The following is an 18,127-nucleotide window of genomic DNA, read 5'->3' as shown; positions in this document are numbered from 1 at the left end:
CACTTTTTTTTTCTTACAATGGCTGGAAAGGCCATGGATTTGGAGGAATCACTGTATATTTATGAATATGTATGTCAATGTGCATATGCATGTGTGGCAGTTGCTTAAATGACAGTTGTTTCCACAGATTAAATGGGAATTGGATAGTGTATTCACTAAATCAAAAATATTATTGGCTATAAATTACATTGATATACTCTTCTATGAAGTAGATAGGAAGAATTTATGACTTTTTTAAAAAGGAAGATAGATTCAATTGATTCACTTAAAAACTGATTTCAACACAGCAGTCTTTGTCGTATGTGGAAAAAAAGAAAAATTATAGAAGCTCAGGATGATGCATATATAAATTAGTTGCATTTTCCCTCCAATGGGCATGGTAAAGCTGCATCGTGCTGACACACACATTTCCCCTTCTCAGATTCCCAGAATTTGGTTCTCTCAGTTTTGTACTAGGTATTGCTGAGAAGTGGATAGGTTAAAGACCTGAGAGAGAGAGAGAGAGAGAGAGAGAGAGAGAGAGAGAGAGAAACATGACTTAGAAACTCAAGTATTTAAATGAGAGTAAAAGCCACCCCCAATCTTCCATCTCCATAATCTCTCTAATGGTAACAAGGGCAAAAATGCCAGAGGCATAACTATGGTTGGAAGGATCATGAATTACTATGACATGTTGTTACATAGAGGACAATCTTCTTAGAAGTTGCTTGGATCCACACAGGACTTTCCATGACTAAGAAATAAGTCTGTGTGTTTTTTTAACCCACTGAGATGTCTACCATTACTACCTGAAATCTCTTTGCAACCAAGACTGAATTAATGAACATGGTATTTATGATATTCCCAAGTAAAGTCTAACACAAAATATCTAGGCTTTCATATCACGAGCCTGCATTTATTTCTTGCAAATAAAATCTTATTAGAAGCAAGGGCAAAAACTAAATAGTCAAAAAGGGAACCATGGAAGCAAATTCAGTTCAAATACAGAAGTTTTAATCTTCATGAAGTTAGGAATATGCACTTAATGTGCAAGAAGTAGTACTTCAGATGTGATGACAACAGTCTTCTAACCAAATATGGTTATATATGGTGTTTAAGGCTTACCTTCTGCTGCATCTATATTCTATAGTAACCAGTAGCTCTAATATACAAAGTAATGTAGTTGGGTAGGGAATGTGAATAGAAACTAATGAGTTAAAGTTTAATCATCTTATTTCAGGGTGGAGGCACAGGAAATGACCAAAAGAGACTAAAGAAACTCACTCCATGTCAGGAGTCTTCATGGGATTTTAATAGAAATAATGTTTTATATCAAGATTATATTCATTTAAAAATTCATCTAAAAATAAAAAGTTTTGAAAATCAAAATGACCTTTCCTGAGAAGAAAGAATTTTAACAGATATGCTTTTAAAAAGAGATTTTTTTTTCCATTTAGGAGTCTTTCTATTTGTAAGAGCTACAGAATGACTACAGAGGTCAAGAGAGATAGGAATGTTGAGTGGCAAATTTGTTTGTCACTTGACACTACTGTGTCATGAATTTGGCTTTCTTCAGATCTTGTCAGTCCAGAGGAAAGTGTGAGGTCACAATATATGCAGAAACTCATATGAACTCATATGGGCACACTCACCGTCTTCCCTCATCAGCTGTTAGGTAGAAATGCCGATACTTTGAAATTGACCAGAAGTCTAAGAAGTAATTTTTTTAAACTTTTTTTCCTTAAACTTATGGTTGCAATTGCATCTCTGCCTGTGTATGTTTGCCTGTGTTTCTGTGAAGGCAGAATAAGAGTAAATATCTCACACTCAGCTGTTAGCAGAATAATGCCCCACTTCTGAGGAAGGAGAAAAAAATTCAGTGCCTACAAGTTGCGCTTAAGCTGAACCTGTGGGTGTATTTCATTACACACTAAAGAGGGCATAGGAGAGTCAGTGTAACAGTGATATGATGTGAAATGGTTCAATTTGACATTGATGGCTGTAGAGCTGGATTGCAAAAGCTAGGAGCCAAGGAATGCGGATGCCCTTTAAGAGGTAGAAATGGATTCGCTCTGGGGCTCTGCAGAGGAATGTAGCTCTGCTGACACCAGGACTTTGTCCCAGAGAGATACCCATGTCAAATTCTTAACTTTCAAAAACATAAGATAATGAGTTCATTCAATGCTTGTTTGTTAGAATTTTAGTGGTACGTAAGAATAATGGGGAAATGTTCTGTCTATATTTGAGAAGGTGCAACAAGGAGCACAGCCACTGTCTTTATTTCTCCCATCATGTAAATATTAACAATAACAGTAAATGGGGGGCTCTGAGTGGGAATTTTAATATTAAATGAGCTTCATTCTCCAGATCGTAGTATTTGGGAAAACAGAATCTAATTCCTAAGAGAACAAGCTGGGCATTTCCTGGGCCCTTTTTCGCTAAGAAAGAGCACTTTCTGGAACAACATAAAGAATGATATTCTCTTTGGAGTCCATCTGTGCTCACAGTCTCTAACTGAAGAAGAATAAATCATAACAAGCAAGGATTACTAAACGTCAGACATGAAGTTCACCCTTTGGTTGGACCCGGTCCTGAGCAGAGAAGGTTATTTAATACCAAGGCAGATTATAAATTTGTCAACCCAATCAGGATAGACTTTGATGCCGGGATTCTTGCTTTGCATGCTCTGGTTGATGGCAGATTTCTAATTTATATATACTTGATTTTTTTGTACTTTATAAAATCCTTGTTCTGCCTATGTGTTCATCCTCCATATGGTGATGTGTAGGTCCAAACCTGTGAGAAAGCTCCACCATCACTTGGTTCCCTTTCTTGCTCCACTATTGTATAAAGTTTCATGTTTACAACATTCTAACTCTGTGTTAAGAAAAACAACCCCGGTCACCAATGCTTAGGGAGGCTTTTACGTTTCCCAATGTGACAGTCATGAAAAAGGCAGGCACTGAAACCAAACATTCTAACATTTTCTTTATGAAGTAGGGTCATTCATCTACCTGGAAATGGGAATGGTTTATTCAGAGCAAAAGCCACTGGAGAAAATCCAAATCCTTAGGAAGGTCAGTGGTGGCAGATCTTTTTCAAGCCACCTAAAACTCTAGTCGGTGGAGGCGTAGGATAAACGCAGCAAAATAAAGTGAGAGGACAGATAAAGAAGTTCAGAAGTTGTCTTAAAGGGATGGGGGTGTTAGATGACAATCCCTAGGATTTTCTACAGAACTTTAATCAGTTCATCCTTTGACACTGAAGTCATACAAAAGTTGCTAATTGGAATTTGAAGGGGTCATTTTTACTTCTGATTCATTTAATGGACAATCTATTAAATGAAGATTTAGAAATATCTCATTGCAAGGCTAGGGAGATGGCCCAGTGGGTGAAGGCAACTGCCACCAAGCTTGATGACCTGAGTTCAATTCACTGATGCCTCATTATGGAAAGAAAGAATCAATTCTAAACAGTTAAGCTATTCAACTTCTCTGTCTCTCTGTCTGTCTCTCTGTCTCTCTCTGTCTCTGTCTCTGTCTCTCTCTGTCTCTCTCTGTCTCTCTCTGTCTCTCTCTCTCTCTCTCTCTCTCTCTCTCTCTCTCTCTCTCTTTCACACACACACACATACAAACACAGACACACACTCTAAATAAATGTAGTTTTTAAAAATATATGAATGTATAGTAAAACATCCACAACAATGATTAAATAAGCTCAGAATATATCTTTATCATAATTGAAATAATACTTTCATGTTAAGGCAGCTATATACTTGGATGTTTTTTTTTTCCTAGGGGTGGATAAGAAAGGAGTAACTGAACTAAGAATCAGGAGTAGAAATCTCATCATACAATATTGTCACTAGAAAAGGTTAGACTTCAGTAATTATTCTACTTATAGAACTCAGTCTCCATGAGTTCAAAGGGAAACACTAAATTATGCTCTTTCAGCCAGTAAGGAATTATACAACCTGCTGTAGTTTTTTGAGCAGTCAGCTGAGATACAAGTACAAACACCCAATATGCAGAATTTATAGTCTATTTCCCTCCTGAATAAATGACACATGTGTCTGCTATAAATCATTGCAATATGTGAAGGCAGTTTAATACCAGCAATTATGTGCACTGTACCTATAGGTCATTTAGTAGTTTTAAAATTAAGTTTAGTATGACAAAAAGTCACTATAAAATTAATTTTAAAAGAACAAATACTCCAACCATAGTTAAGCATATAGTTAAAATTTTAAGAAGCAATTTTCATGTGAAAAATTAACATACTCTTGTAGTTTCAATCAAAAATTGGAAAAAAACCCTTTAAATGTCAATTAAATTATGCTTTGAGAGCCTGCATTGAACAATATGTACTCCACAGGGCAGCCATGGCTTTCTTCATGGTGCCCTCTAGATGTTTCTATGTAATTCTCAGCTTATAAGAGCAGATTTGAAGTGAAGCAGAAACTTGTTCCAGAAAGCATTGATCTTGTGTACTATTTTTTTAGTTACTTTTGTGTTTCACTTTGGATTTGGTTGCTTATTTTGATGCCAAAGATTGAACCCAGGACCTCGTGTACACACAGCCTATCTCTAGGCTATATCTCCAACTGACGCTACATGATCTTTAAATACTGATATAGAAAAAAGCAAAGTTACACCTGGAGAAGAACTAGAGAAAAGAGACTGGTTTTGTGAATGTCCACAGCTAAACATTTAAGCATGATCCTATCAGAATAGCTTCTGTTCTATCTTTTCATCCCTTCCTTCCTCTGTGTTTCTCCTTCTAATGCTATCCTTTCTCAAAGGCTACTTCTCATTAACAAGTGATACATTCCCCTCAAATTTTGGTAACGTCCTCCCACTAAATCCTTCCATGCATCTTCTGATGTTCTATATTACAACTTTTACAAGTGAAACTAAGCAATCCAAACCTAGGCAAAATGAATCACAAGGAAAAAAAAAAATGCTAAGCATTGCCTCAAGCAGAAATCCAAGGGCAGGCTAGCTCTAGATTTGTGGAATCAAATGATAACCTCTTTCTTTTGTTCCTTGTTTTCTCTTTCACTTAATTCTACAGGCCTGTGTCTGTGTTGGCCTAATTATCCACTCTCTTGATACATGGACTAGACTTTTTTCATTAAAACAGTTTAAGGAAGTAGTCTATAAAATTAAAATTCAAAAGTGAGTTAACTCATCTCCAACAGACATTGGAAGATGAACACCTTCCTTTGGTTCATGCACATTTTGGTCTTACAGGCTATAATGTTCTGTATGTTTCAGTATACATACTACATATATCCTACAGTGGAAGAGGTAGAAAATACTTGAGCCTACAGCACAGTGCCCTGTCTGAAACTTCTCTGAAAATTATATGAAGATATTCAGAGAAAAAAGATAGGAAATTATTCTTACAAAAACATTTTGAGACAAAAATTGTATTTATATTAGTAGAAATGTGCTTAGACTCTTCCAAAATGATTCAATGATGAAAAAATCTTTCCATATAATTGACAAATATTAAGGATTCGAGGTAGCGTTAGACTACAAACGCCATATTTGGTCTTCTCCTGTGTGGTTAGTTCAAACTTGTAACTATCACTAGAACAATGGCTACTATTTTTGTGTCTAATATATACTCCTCCTTTTTAGGAGTTTTGTTGCTTATTTGGAAAGCACTTCACTCATTTCACTAGCATCTTAAATAGCATACATGATCTCCTCACAAAATCTCAGGCCCATTCACCTCTGAACTTAGGCTTTTTGAGTCTACTTTGCCTTCTCTCTTCTAGTCATGCTGCTTCTACATGGGACTAACCATTGTCTTCCCTGTCATGGTATCATTTCTGGAACTGCATAGTTACTCCGTCACATTTTTAAGGGTTTTGTTAAAACAATGTCCTTTGGAGGAGGATGATAGCAATAATTCAATGTAAAAGAAGTCAAAGAATAAGCATTCTTTATATCTATTAGCCACCCTAATGGTTTTTTTTTTTTTAATCAACACTCAGAAAACTGTCATGCTGTGTTTGTTTCTTTTCTCTCTACCTGTCAGCATGTGAGTTTCAGGACAAGAGGAACTTATGTGCTTAGTGTCACATTTCAGCACCCAGGACAGTGCCTGGCCTATTGTCTTTACATAATAAATCACTGTTAAGAATAAACTAAGAAATAGTCCTGGGTCTCAGATCCAATGCAGACTTGTGATCCAAGCTTTGTGTATCAAAGTACTACATCCTTCACCACAGTGACTTTCCCAGTTTGTCCATGAGACAATACTGTTACAGTGCTGGTCAGACAAAGCATGGAAGGTGATACACTAAAGACAGAACCTGTGATTTGCTGATTTGCTGTTTGTTTTGTGTTGTGTTGTGTTGTGTTGTGTTGTTTGTCTTATTTTACTTTGTATTTGTTTCTAGTGCCTAAACTTGCTACTTTTCAGAAAACTTTTAGGTTGGGTTGTTGTTGTTGTTGTTTTATTATAAGTATTGAGTGCACTGCAATTTATACTTATAGACATCAAATTTTAAAAATGAATTTTGTCAATTTAGAAAATGTTGTCAAATTAACTGTAGCATATATAGATATAGAGTCTAGTTACTTTTTTCATTGATCCATGTATTTAATGAGTAATTGTACTTCAGAACCTGTATTGTAAATCTGTAATCAATTCAGTAATTATTCTGTAGCCAACATGTTTCTCCACATTTTAACAGATCCAAAAAACCTCAGAACTGAACAGTCAGGCCTTAGCCACTTATTCTATAATTTTGGATGCTAATACGCAATAGAAAGTGATGTGTGGTCTGGTTTACGTAAGCTTTGTCCTTTGCCTGTTAAATTTTAGTATTTACATATTCACAAATAGACGTGCAGCTGTGAACCTGAGATCAAATTAGCAGTTGGTGGTGACTAAAGATTCCATAGCAGGTGCAGCCCTTAAATTATCTTGTCTCACATTCCGCATGAGGCAACAAGAGCAATATCCCTAGCCACATTCTGTCACCAGAGTCTGACACAAGCAAAGGCTCACATCCAACATAAAAGGTCATGACCAGTGGCAGAAAATTGGTGGCTTAAACACTACTAGCAGGTACTTTGACCCATATGAGAATAAGTTTTCAATCACTATAGCAATAATGTTGGTGTAATAATTTCATTGGTTATGATGGTTCTGTGTTTAAAATGTGAATGGTATCTTCTCTCACCAGGAAGGGGTTATATGATTGTCCCAAAACAGTACATGGAGTCATAGATCAGAAACTGCTAATCTTAGCAAATGTATGTGTGGATGTGTGGGGCACAACATGGCATCTTAGTCACCCTGCCTTCAATAACTAATTTAGGAAAGCTATGGGAAATTACGAGAGGTGGGAAGAGGAGGGAAGCAAGGGAGGGGGAGGGAAGGCGGGTGAGCAACAATTTTAAGTATAGTAGCAGCATCTTTATAGAGTCTATGGCCATATACAGGGAAGTTATGATGTGAGTAATTGTGTGTCCTGTTTAAAGACATCTTCATCCATTACTTAATCCTCCTACCACTTCTTAGAAACAAGATACAATATACTAATTACTTCTATCATAGAAACATGGGCATGAAGAACATAGAGGAATAGAAATATGTTGAAGGTTAGTATTTATTGAACTTTGCAAAGAATCATGAGAACTTATTTTAATGAGTTCAAAATTGTCTGTGTTGTAATCAGCAACACTGTTATTTATTCATTGACCATGTTAAGTTTATATTATGTAGCAAAACTAACCAAGAGTTGATACAGAAGCATAAGGTAATATCCTGTTTATCATGGACTCATTATCAACATGGAGGAGAAGAATCTTCCCTCTTGAAGAACTAACTAGAGCCATAAATATTGAGTGAGAAATACTTTCAGTAAGTTGTTAGAAAATAGCTTTCAGATTAAGAAGTGTTTTAGGTGATATGTCTCTGCTGGTAAGCAGCCAGACATACAGAAACAGGAAAACTGCCTAAGGTTTATTAAATAGTAGTAATTTTTTTTATCTTGTGAGCTTAATCAAATGCAAAGGGAAATTTAGTAAGACTGGATTACATAAAGAGGATGAGCTTAAAGAAACATACCTGGAGGGAATCTCCAGGTAGGCATTTCTGTCCACCCTGGACAAGCATTGGAGACATATCATTACTATATGACATTCACATGATTTACTTGCATTCCTAAAAATGGTGTGGCCTGCTATATAATATAAACATTCTCTGTTATAGTCTTAAATACTGTCTACAGATACTATGCACCTGACAATCAATAGCTACTGTGGGAACATACAGTCCTCATAGGAGCAGTGTTTACAGAGAAATAATTTGATGTGATTTTTTTAATACAATAGATATGTAACCATAGAAATGTAAATGAAAATTATATGACAGAGATGCCTAACATGAAGCACAAAATAATAAGAATTATTTAGCCAGATTAAAATTTAATATAATGTAGTTTTATATTTGCAAACTCTGGCAACATGTTGAAATATAATTTAAACATTTGAGAATTTTTTTCTAGGACAGGGCTTTTTTTCTTTTTTTATATAAGATATTTGCTTGCATTATTAATATGTGAGGTTTGTTTAATTACTTAAACATTATACAAGATACATGTGAAGGTGACCTCACTGTAGTGGTAAAGCAGCATATTCAAAAATAAAACAAACTCAACATAAAATATTCTTGAGAAAAGCTGAATTCAAAGCCATTTGCAATCTACATTGATGTGAGAGGTGAAAGAAAAAATGGGGTATTTAAGACTGTGTTTTTGTATTTCCCAAGTAAATTTTCATATAAACATAATCTATAGGACATATAAAATGTGAGTAGAGCCATATAAAAGTCAGTGAATTATTATGATGACTCCACTGTGTAGCCATCATTCAAGTTGAAAAAAAAATAGTTGGAGAATTGAAAGTCCAAGGCTGCTGTAGGCTATCTAGTGAGTTCGAGGCCAGCCTTAGCTACTCTGGAAGAGCCTGGCTCAAAAATTTAAAAGTGCAGTATTCATGGATATAAGTAATCAATGTATGTGTTAACACAGTAATATTTAGAAAGGAGCACAAGAAAGAGTAACGTAAACACTGGATCAAATGTTTACTAATGAGTTCTCATATGTAATATACTTCCTTTAAGACCTTGGGATGCACTCTCAAGACATAGCCTATTTTCAGTGCAGCAAAATAAGTTTTTGTTTGTTTGTTTGTTTGTTGCTTTTATGCCATTTTAATTACATACAAGTATTAAGGTCAGTTCTAGGTTGAGGAACTGGCAATACAACAGATGCACATAGTCAAGGAACAAGCAAGACAATAAACAAATAGCCAAAGAACAAGCAGATACATTTACACAATGGAGTACTACTCAGCTCTTAAAAACAACGAATTCATGAAATTCTTAGGCAGATGGACAAAACTAGAAAATATCATCCTGAGTGAGGTAACCCAGTCACAAAAGAACATACATGGTATGAACTCACTGATAAGTGGATATTAACCCAAAAGCTCACAGTACCTGAGATGTAAAATAAGTTCTTAATGGGCAGTGTCCACATGTGCTTCTGTCAGGACTCATTATTTTACTTGGAGATCTGCATTTTAAAAGCTATTTTTTTTTTCTGTTTGAGTGCTTATGTATTCTGTAGATCTTTCTTAGGTGTACTTTTATCTTTATTAGTATATTTTCTTCTTTAAATATACATTTTAGCTATCCAAATAACAAACTGAAGTTTGTTAGGAAGTTATTCTTAAAATACTCATAAGTTTAAAATTTCTGAGAATAATGACTTGGTGGTCTTGAATCTCAAGGAGTAGCATGTCAAGTTTTGAAAACACTGAGAAACTTGCTTTTTATCTACACGTCATTGTTGCTAAGTAAATGTATTTTGTTTTACTTTTTAAATGACAATAATTTAAAAGTAACAATGTTTCCACTATCTCAGCATAACATATGTCTACCCCTCTATAGGATTGAAAGTCGTCTAAATTCTCATACCATAGACAATATATACCTGCTTATATCTTTAATTACTTTTTAAAATGTTTCATCTACTTTAATATGTAAGTCTGTGATATTTATATAATGATGCCTTGTTATATTAACATGCAAATTTACCAAAATATTTGTATGCATTATGCTGTTGGTGGACAACTGCCTATTTTCTAGTTTGGGAGTATTCAGTCCAGTGATAGTATAACCCCATAGTGAACAATTGAAGTATAGGCTCTGAATGGGACCAGGGATTGTGCAAACTCCTGTGGATAAATGATTTTCTATCATTTTTAATGAAAATGATGTCAGAGTGAATGAAAACTGGTGCGCTCCGTGTTGAATGAGAGTGAAAAGCCTGGACTCTTCGGTAACACTGCTGAGCAACCGGCTAGTGAGTGTGGGGAGCAGGATTCCATTCACAGATAGGATCTATTGTTCCTGCGTGCCACGACTTCACAATGAAGCAAGAGAAGAGTGATAAATAAAACGGATCATAATTCCTGCTAGCCACTTTAGTGGGTTTGGGGAGTGTGGATCATAAAATATGTCAGGCATTAACTTACAAGGAAGATGCTAAAAAAAAAAAAAACGAGGAAGTGGATGGAAATAACAAGCAGGGTGAGGTGGCTTTAATTGTGGGAATGATGAGCTAAAAAGACTTTGAAGAGAATGGTATCTTAAATGAGGTCCCAAAGAAAGGGTTTAAATGCTGGCCTGTCTCATTGCACAGCCCATGCTGTTTACTACCATATTACACTAATAAATAACCATTTATGACAATAGAAATTTCCATAAGACCCTGTTCATACTTTATAAGAATCTATTGCAGACACATCCCTGTAAAGATCATTAACTAGGAAAAATGCTAATAGCTCTAAATTCAGACTGAATTTCATTACAAAGGCATCAAGGACTGATTCTGCATAACTGGAAGAGCCATTTGTACTTGTTTTGTATACATTTTCTGGCTGATAGGACTTTGCCTTACTGCAAATAATCTGAGTTCAACAAATGCAAGCATTTGTGGCAATTAGACAAATATTGCTAGAGAATAGATTCAAAAGGATTCAGACATTAATTTGTGCCATATTTTATTGTGACTCAATTATATTCTGAGAAATAGTTGATAGATGTCTTGTTTGGGATTTATTGCTGTGAAGAGGGACCATGACCAAGGTAACTCTTAAAAGTAAAAACATTTAATTAGGAATGGCTTACAGGTACAGAGCTTCAGTCCATTATCATCTCATCATGGTGGGAAGCATGGCAGTGTGCAGTGAGACACAGTGCTGGAGTGGCTACACATTCTACATCTTGATCTGCAGGCAGCAAAGAGGGACTGTGTGCCACACTGGGCAGAGCCTGAGCATAGGAGATCTCAAAGCCAATTCCCACAGTGACTCACACACTTGCCCCAACAAGACCACACCTACTCTATCAAGGCCACACCCACTCTATCAAGGCCACACCTACTCTATTAAGGTCACACTCTATCAAGGCCACATCTCCTACTAGTGCCACTTTTTATGGGCCAAACATTTAACACACAAGTCTTTGGAAACCATACGTATTCAAACCACCATAACAGAGTAAAACATAAGATTATACAGATAGATTTTTTTTTATTGTTGTTATTCATCACTGCCCTGCTATATAGCTGTGGCTGGCCTAGAACTTACAATGTAAAGGAAGATGGCCTTGAATTTGTACTCATCCTTCTGTACCTCTTGTTTACTAGGACTGGAAGCTAAATTACCACACACGGACACTGCAAAATGATTTTTAAAATATTTTCACTGGAGTGATTAAGTCAATGGGTCACATGAATAGCTGTTTTTGTTTGGTTTTATTTTTCCTTCACTAAGACAGGTTACTAAGACCAAGACATCATGGCCAATGCTCATAATAGCAGTCCTTGAAGGGAGACATGAAGGAATGTGATGAGTTTGAGGAAGAGGCAGTCAAATCCAGAGTAAAGGTAAATGTGCTTGAAAGAAAGCATCAGGGCCTGGGATGCTTGAGGTGGGGGTGGTGGGCGTATGGTAATGAAAGAGGGAGAAGTTACTTAAGCAGAAAGGAAGTCCTTTTAAAGGTGAAACCAGGACCCCATAGTAAGAGAATAAATAGCACATGGCCATCATGAGAAACACCTTCATGCCTTTACAAAAGAAGTAAGGCCCTGTATTGAATGTAAAGATTAAAACTAGTTAAGATTATTAAAATTTGTATTTAAAGAAAGACAAAAGAGAGAAAGAGAAGTGACTTAGAAGTGTCTGCCAGGAGACTTTTGCCTCCTGTGTGCTCAGAATCTCCCATAGACCCTAAAAAGAAGAAGGCAAAGTGGGACCACATTAACTGCAGGGTTGTTTTGTTATTACATTGTCCTCACACTGACTTTTTCCTAATTTCCTATTGGTCTCATCTGCTTATGTAGCTTGGCCTTTGTGGGTTGGTTAAGATGTTTTTATATTTGCTTTTTACCTTTATACCAATGAAGCTCAGGCAGCACCAGTGTTGGCTGATTTCAAACGTTCACTTGATGGATTAAAGAACTCTGGGAGACCCTTTAAAGTATTATTTGGGACTGTGTTTATGAGAGTGGGCAGGGTCTTCAGTGTAGGAGGACTTTATCCAAGGAAAGGATCTTCCTTCTATATTCACTGATGATGGGATGCACTAGCTCCCTCTGCACTTCAGAATTCCAGGCTCACTGACATTTGGATACTAGGATTTGCACCAGCTCCACCCCCTCAAATGGATTCTCAGGCTAACAACCCCACCATCAGTCACAGAGTCATGGACTTTCAGACACTCAGTCTGTCAACACAACTATTGTTTTTGAGATGTAGCATTCAATACAGACAATAGCCTAGAAAAAGTTTTTTTTTTAATTATTTCTTTTCAAGACAGAAGAAGAAGCATAGAGAGAACAATGCACTGCATTGTTATTTTAAAAGTCAAGAAAATCCAGGCTATTCATATAAAACCAAATTAAATAAATAGAAGACACATAGATATATGATAAATAGATGGGTAGACAGATAAAATTAGATAGATGATAGATAAATAGATGACTGATACATAGATGGTTGATACAAAGATAGATAATAGAGATAGATGATAGATGATAGATAGATAGATAGATGGATCAATACATAGATAGAGATACATACATAGATACACACAAAGTTGTTAGCTTCCAGTTAATTATGAAGGCTATCTCATTCTCTTGTCTTTCTCAGTCTGGTTCTGAGGAAAGCAATTGATGTCATTCAGTAGTCTAAAATCTGAATAGGCAATGATGTATACTTCAGTATCCATCTAATAGCATGCATATAGAGAGAAGAAGAACATGAAGGGGTAAGACCATAGTTAAGCAGTGAAGCAGCCTTAGTTCACGTCTGGCTTCCTGTTCTATTCAAATATGCAGTGTATCAAATTGTGCCCCACCCCTTTGAAAAGGGCCATCAGATTTTCTCAGTCTAAGGATGTGAATGATGTTTTCTTCTGGATATAACCTTAAAGACTTATCTAGAAACATCATTCAACCAGATACCTACATAAAATTAACTACCACCTGCTTGAATTATTTACATCAATTTAAAGTCCCCTTTTGACTTTATTTTTCAAACAATGAATGTTAGTAAAAATATAAAAAAATGTCTTAATGGTGTAAGTAAGTTGACTGGCAAGGGGAAAGATGGAAATGGAATTGTAAAAAATATTTAATGAAATAGTTATACAACTGAATGCCTAAGAAGTAGGTTCATATATATATGAACAGTCCTGGAGAAAAGATGTTTCAAGGAATTTGCCTGAACAAAAGTGTGGAGACAGAATAGTGGAAGCAAGAGTGTCACAAAGGATACCAAGTTTTAGCATCATGACCAAAGAAGACATTTTCCGTAGGAAGGTGGTTTTCAAGTTATTTCTTAATGTAAGTCTTTAGGCTAAGCAAATGGCTCAGTGAACTCTCAGGTTTAAAATTCAGGATATGGAAAATGTGGAAAACAAGGAAGCAACATAGGGAGAGTTCTGGCTTGACTTTCAGATTTTGGTAATCATGATTTCTAGACCTTTCCTTTCCTTCTCTAGTGGGTAAAATAATGTTCTTAATCAAATATTGAGAGTTGAGTGGTTCATTGTACCTAGAACTACCCATAACATACTTTATATATTCTAATCTCCTTAGTCCTATCATTTACTACAAAGAATGCTTGTTTTATTTCTGATGTCCTTGTAGATTTTTCCTTTACAGCTATAGAATAATGAGTTTTCACCTTAGAATAAATGAAAAATAGAAATATCTCTTGACTATGCAAGTTAAAGAGACAGAAAATAGAGAATAGAACCCAGAGGGAGAAAGGTTAAAACGAATGATTCTCCTGTGGATTCCTGTTTTTCTTGTGTCTTCTACTTGTTGGATCACTTTCTCCTGTTTTCTTTAACTTATGAGTCTCCGATCTTAGTCTAACTATGACCTCACATCATCTAGGTGACCTCATCCATCTTCTTGGATTTAACAACCTTGACTTGAAAATCACTCTAGAAAAATTCATCTGAGCCCAGACTTCTCTTCAGAGATTAGTGCTGCTTTGGAATATGATGGTTACCTAATATCTTCAACTAGGCTTGCCTCAGTTTCTCCTCTTCCATCTTTGACCCTCACTCTTTCACTTTCAAGGCAGAAGTCTTGAAATAATCAAAATGCTATGCCATTCTTACCCATTTCATTAGCACCAAAGAATAACACATCACTTTAGGCATTTCAAATTGCTATCATGACAACAATATCCCATAATTAATCCAAACTATAGTAGATCCATAATATAATTGAGTATTTTACATATTCCAGTCTTTTAGAGGTGTGGGAAAAGCTGAAAAACACCCAGGATATTTTCATTTACATTTTATTTATTTCTTGGTTCTTCTCTATAACTATGAATCATAAAAGCATAAATTTGACTTATGATCTGAATACACATTCATTTCTGACAGGTCAGCAATTAGGAACTCAAACCACTAGCTCTTTTGTTCCTTCACACATAAGTAAGAAAATTATTATTGCAGGTGCAGTCATTTGTAACCTTCTCCTCCTGAAGAATGAGTTAATCTCCTGTTTCGTGTCTCCTTGCACTTATTTTTAAATATGTTTTAACATTTTTTGAAATTGGGTCTCATACAGTTCAAGCTGTCCTGTAATTTTCTACATAGTCACAGATGACCTTGAACTCCTGATCCTCCTGCTTCCACCTGATATGTTTACATCTTAATTAGCATACAAACTTAGATTTCCATGTGGCATTTTATGTAGTTGGTTCTGCTTTCTTGCTCCTCTTCTGCATCCCCTATCCCCTGTCTCTACTTGTACCCTTCTGTCCCCAGTAGTCCTCTTTCTACTTTCTTATCATGCATGTTCTATTAAATGCCACACCTCTTTTTAAAATACTCTTATCACCCTTCATGGGTTCTTTTCAATTTTTCTGACCTCTACACATATGCATTCCACATATTTAACTTTCCCCTTCTAAGACAATTCTATGTTCCTCAGTCTCCATTCACTCCTTACTTTGCCCTTCTAACTCTAGGCTGCAGCAGCTGTATCTTCAGTTCTTCAATATAAGGTTTGTGTTTTGTTTTAGTAAATATAATTAAACTATATAATTAATTAGACCTAGATTCAGAAGTTTATAAGTTCTAGAGTGTTTCTATTATGGTAATTTTCCAGAGTGGTTACTGTAGAGCCCAGCAGGTCTGATATCCCAATCCTCTTACTCAGAAAGGCTGATATGTAGAAAAGACAAAGCATCCACAATGTCTCCTTCTCTTTGGGTTACTTTCCTGATTCTCTTGCTTCATTTAGTAACACCACAATTTCATTTCTGACATCAACACCAATACACACACAGATATGTCACCACCACCACCACATATTCCTGCCATCATACTGATGCTACATTGCTCTTTAACTTCCCAGTTGTCCTATCATTCCGAGGCAGTCCATTATCTTCTTAAAGTACTATTTACAGAATCCCTTGTTTTTCACAGTCTTCCCCTGTGTCCTGCTCCATGAATCCTTGCTTATTTACTAAAGAAGATGGCTAAGACGATGGCATCTCTGATTCTCCGCATTTCTTTACCAACCAAGACTGTCATCTTTTGCTGTTTTGATCTAGAAATAATGTTTTGGCATTATTTTCTAAACTTTGTTTAATTTATTTGAAATCTGTTGTTCAGTTTCTAATGTTTCATATTCTTTTCTCATGTTCACAGCTCACTCTTAGTTTACCACTCTACCTTGAATACGACAACTAGTGGAGATCATTTGTTTCCTTCTCTTTGATCTATGACTGTTGATTTTATGATTTGTAATAGCTTTCCTTTTAATAAACTTGTTAACTCTCAGAGAACTCAAAAGTTGTTAGTTGATTGTTCTTAGACTCTCAGGACTCAAAGAGAGGAACCTTAGATGAAATGCTCAATAGTGGGAGAGGAAACTTGTAGAGTCTACCTCCAATAGAAAGACAGGGTATCAAGTAGAGGGATGGGGTTGCGATCCCACAGTCAAAAACTCTGACCTAAAATTGTTCCTGTCTAAAAGAACTGCAGAAACAAAAATGCAGAAGAAACTGCAGGAAAGGAGGTCCAGTGACCAGCCCAAACCGTGATCTAGCTCAAGGGAAGGCTTCAAGACCTGACACTGAGCTATCAACCAGGCAGCATACGCCAGCTGATCCAAGCTACTGAAGCTATGATGTACTTACAGCCAGGAGCCAGGCGTGGCTGCCCTCTGAGAAGCTCAACAAGTAGCTGACTCAGATGTAGACACCTAATACCCAATTGATGGACTAAAGTTGGGGACTCTTGTGATTGAATAAGGAAAGGCTGGATGAAACTGAGGAGGAGGGCAACCCCATAGGAAGACCAACAGTCTCAACTCACCCAGACACAAGAGATCTTTCAGACACTGAGCTATCAACCAGGCAGCATACGCCAGCTGATCCAAGCTACTCCCCCCCCCCCACCTTACCCCATAAATATACAGCAGAGGACAACGTGGTCTGGCCTCAGTAGGAGAAGCACTTAACCCTCAAGAGACTTGAGGCCCCAGGGCATAAGGGTGGGGGTAAGATGGGGGGAGGGGGGTAAAGACATCCTCTTGGAGACAGGGGGAGGAGAAATGAGATAAAGAACTGTGGGAGGACAGATAAGGAGGAGTTTAACAACTGGACTGTAAAAAAAATAAAAGTAATAAAATAAATAAAAATAAAATAAAAATAATTTTTATTTTAAAATATAAAAGTAAAAATAAATAAATAAAAATAAAAGAATTTAGGTACAGATAGAAAATTTAAGACCATCGCATGTCTGAGCAGAGGTTATTTTTAAACTTTGTTTTCTTTCAAAACGATTGGCAATGAGTCAGCCATGATGCTAGGCCACATCTAGAATCAATAACACCACATTTACCCCAAGGCATCTTTCTCTGGTTACAATAGACACTTGCACGGTATTCATTAAGTTCTTCTGCCTTTATAGCAGGAAACAGCTAGGAGAAAATATCCATCATGTGTCATCTACTGTCATCCGTATCTGCTACTTCTATCCACCACACTTGCTTTTCTCATTTTGTTCAGCAACTGCATGTCTCATGTTAAGCTTCTTTGGAGGGAAAGGAAACTAAAAAATTAACCAACAACAACAACAAAAAAGCCCCTTTGTGGTCAAAGTTCTGTGTTCTTAACTAGCACCTTTTCTGTCACCTATTCTAAATCTATACTTAAGATTTTACAACCTCTACCCTTAAAGCTCCTGCAAACTGTTTCATCTTCCATTCTGCCTGTGATGTCTTGTTCCCTTTCTCAAGACCTCATGTAGTGCTTCACCTCATTATATTACTTAAGCAGTGACAAACATTTTCTCTATAATGCCTGCATGTTTAATCTATCCCCATTGTTATAATAGTCGCTATACATTTTCCATGCAATTTCTCAATTAAGTATCATACTCTTTAATGATATGTGTTGTAGGGAATAATACCTTTCTGGAGGAATTATACCAAAAATTTTTATTCAATAAATTAAGGTTAGTAAAAATCACAATGACCAAATATTGAGTACTGTCTTTCATACTTCAGATGCATCCA

The sequence above is a fragment of the Arvicanthis niloticus genome, chromosome 17 (assembly GCF_011762505.2).
Source record: "Arvicanthis niloticus isolate mArvNil1 chromosome 17, mArvNil1.pat.X, whole genome shotgun sequence".
Classification (NCBI taxonomy): domain Eukaryota; kingdom Metazoa; phylum Chordata; class Mammalia; order Rodentia; family Muridae; genus Arvicanthis; species Arvicanthis niloticus.
Note: the sequence above shows the minus strand (reverse complement) of the source record.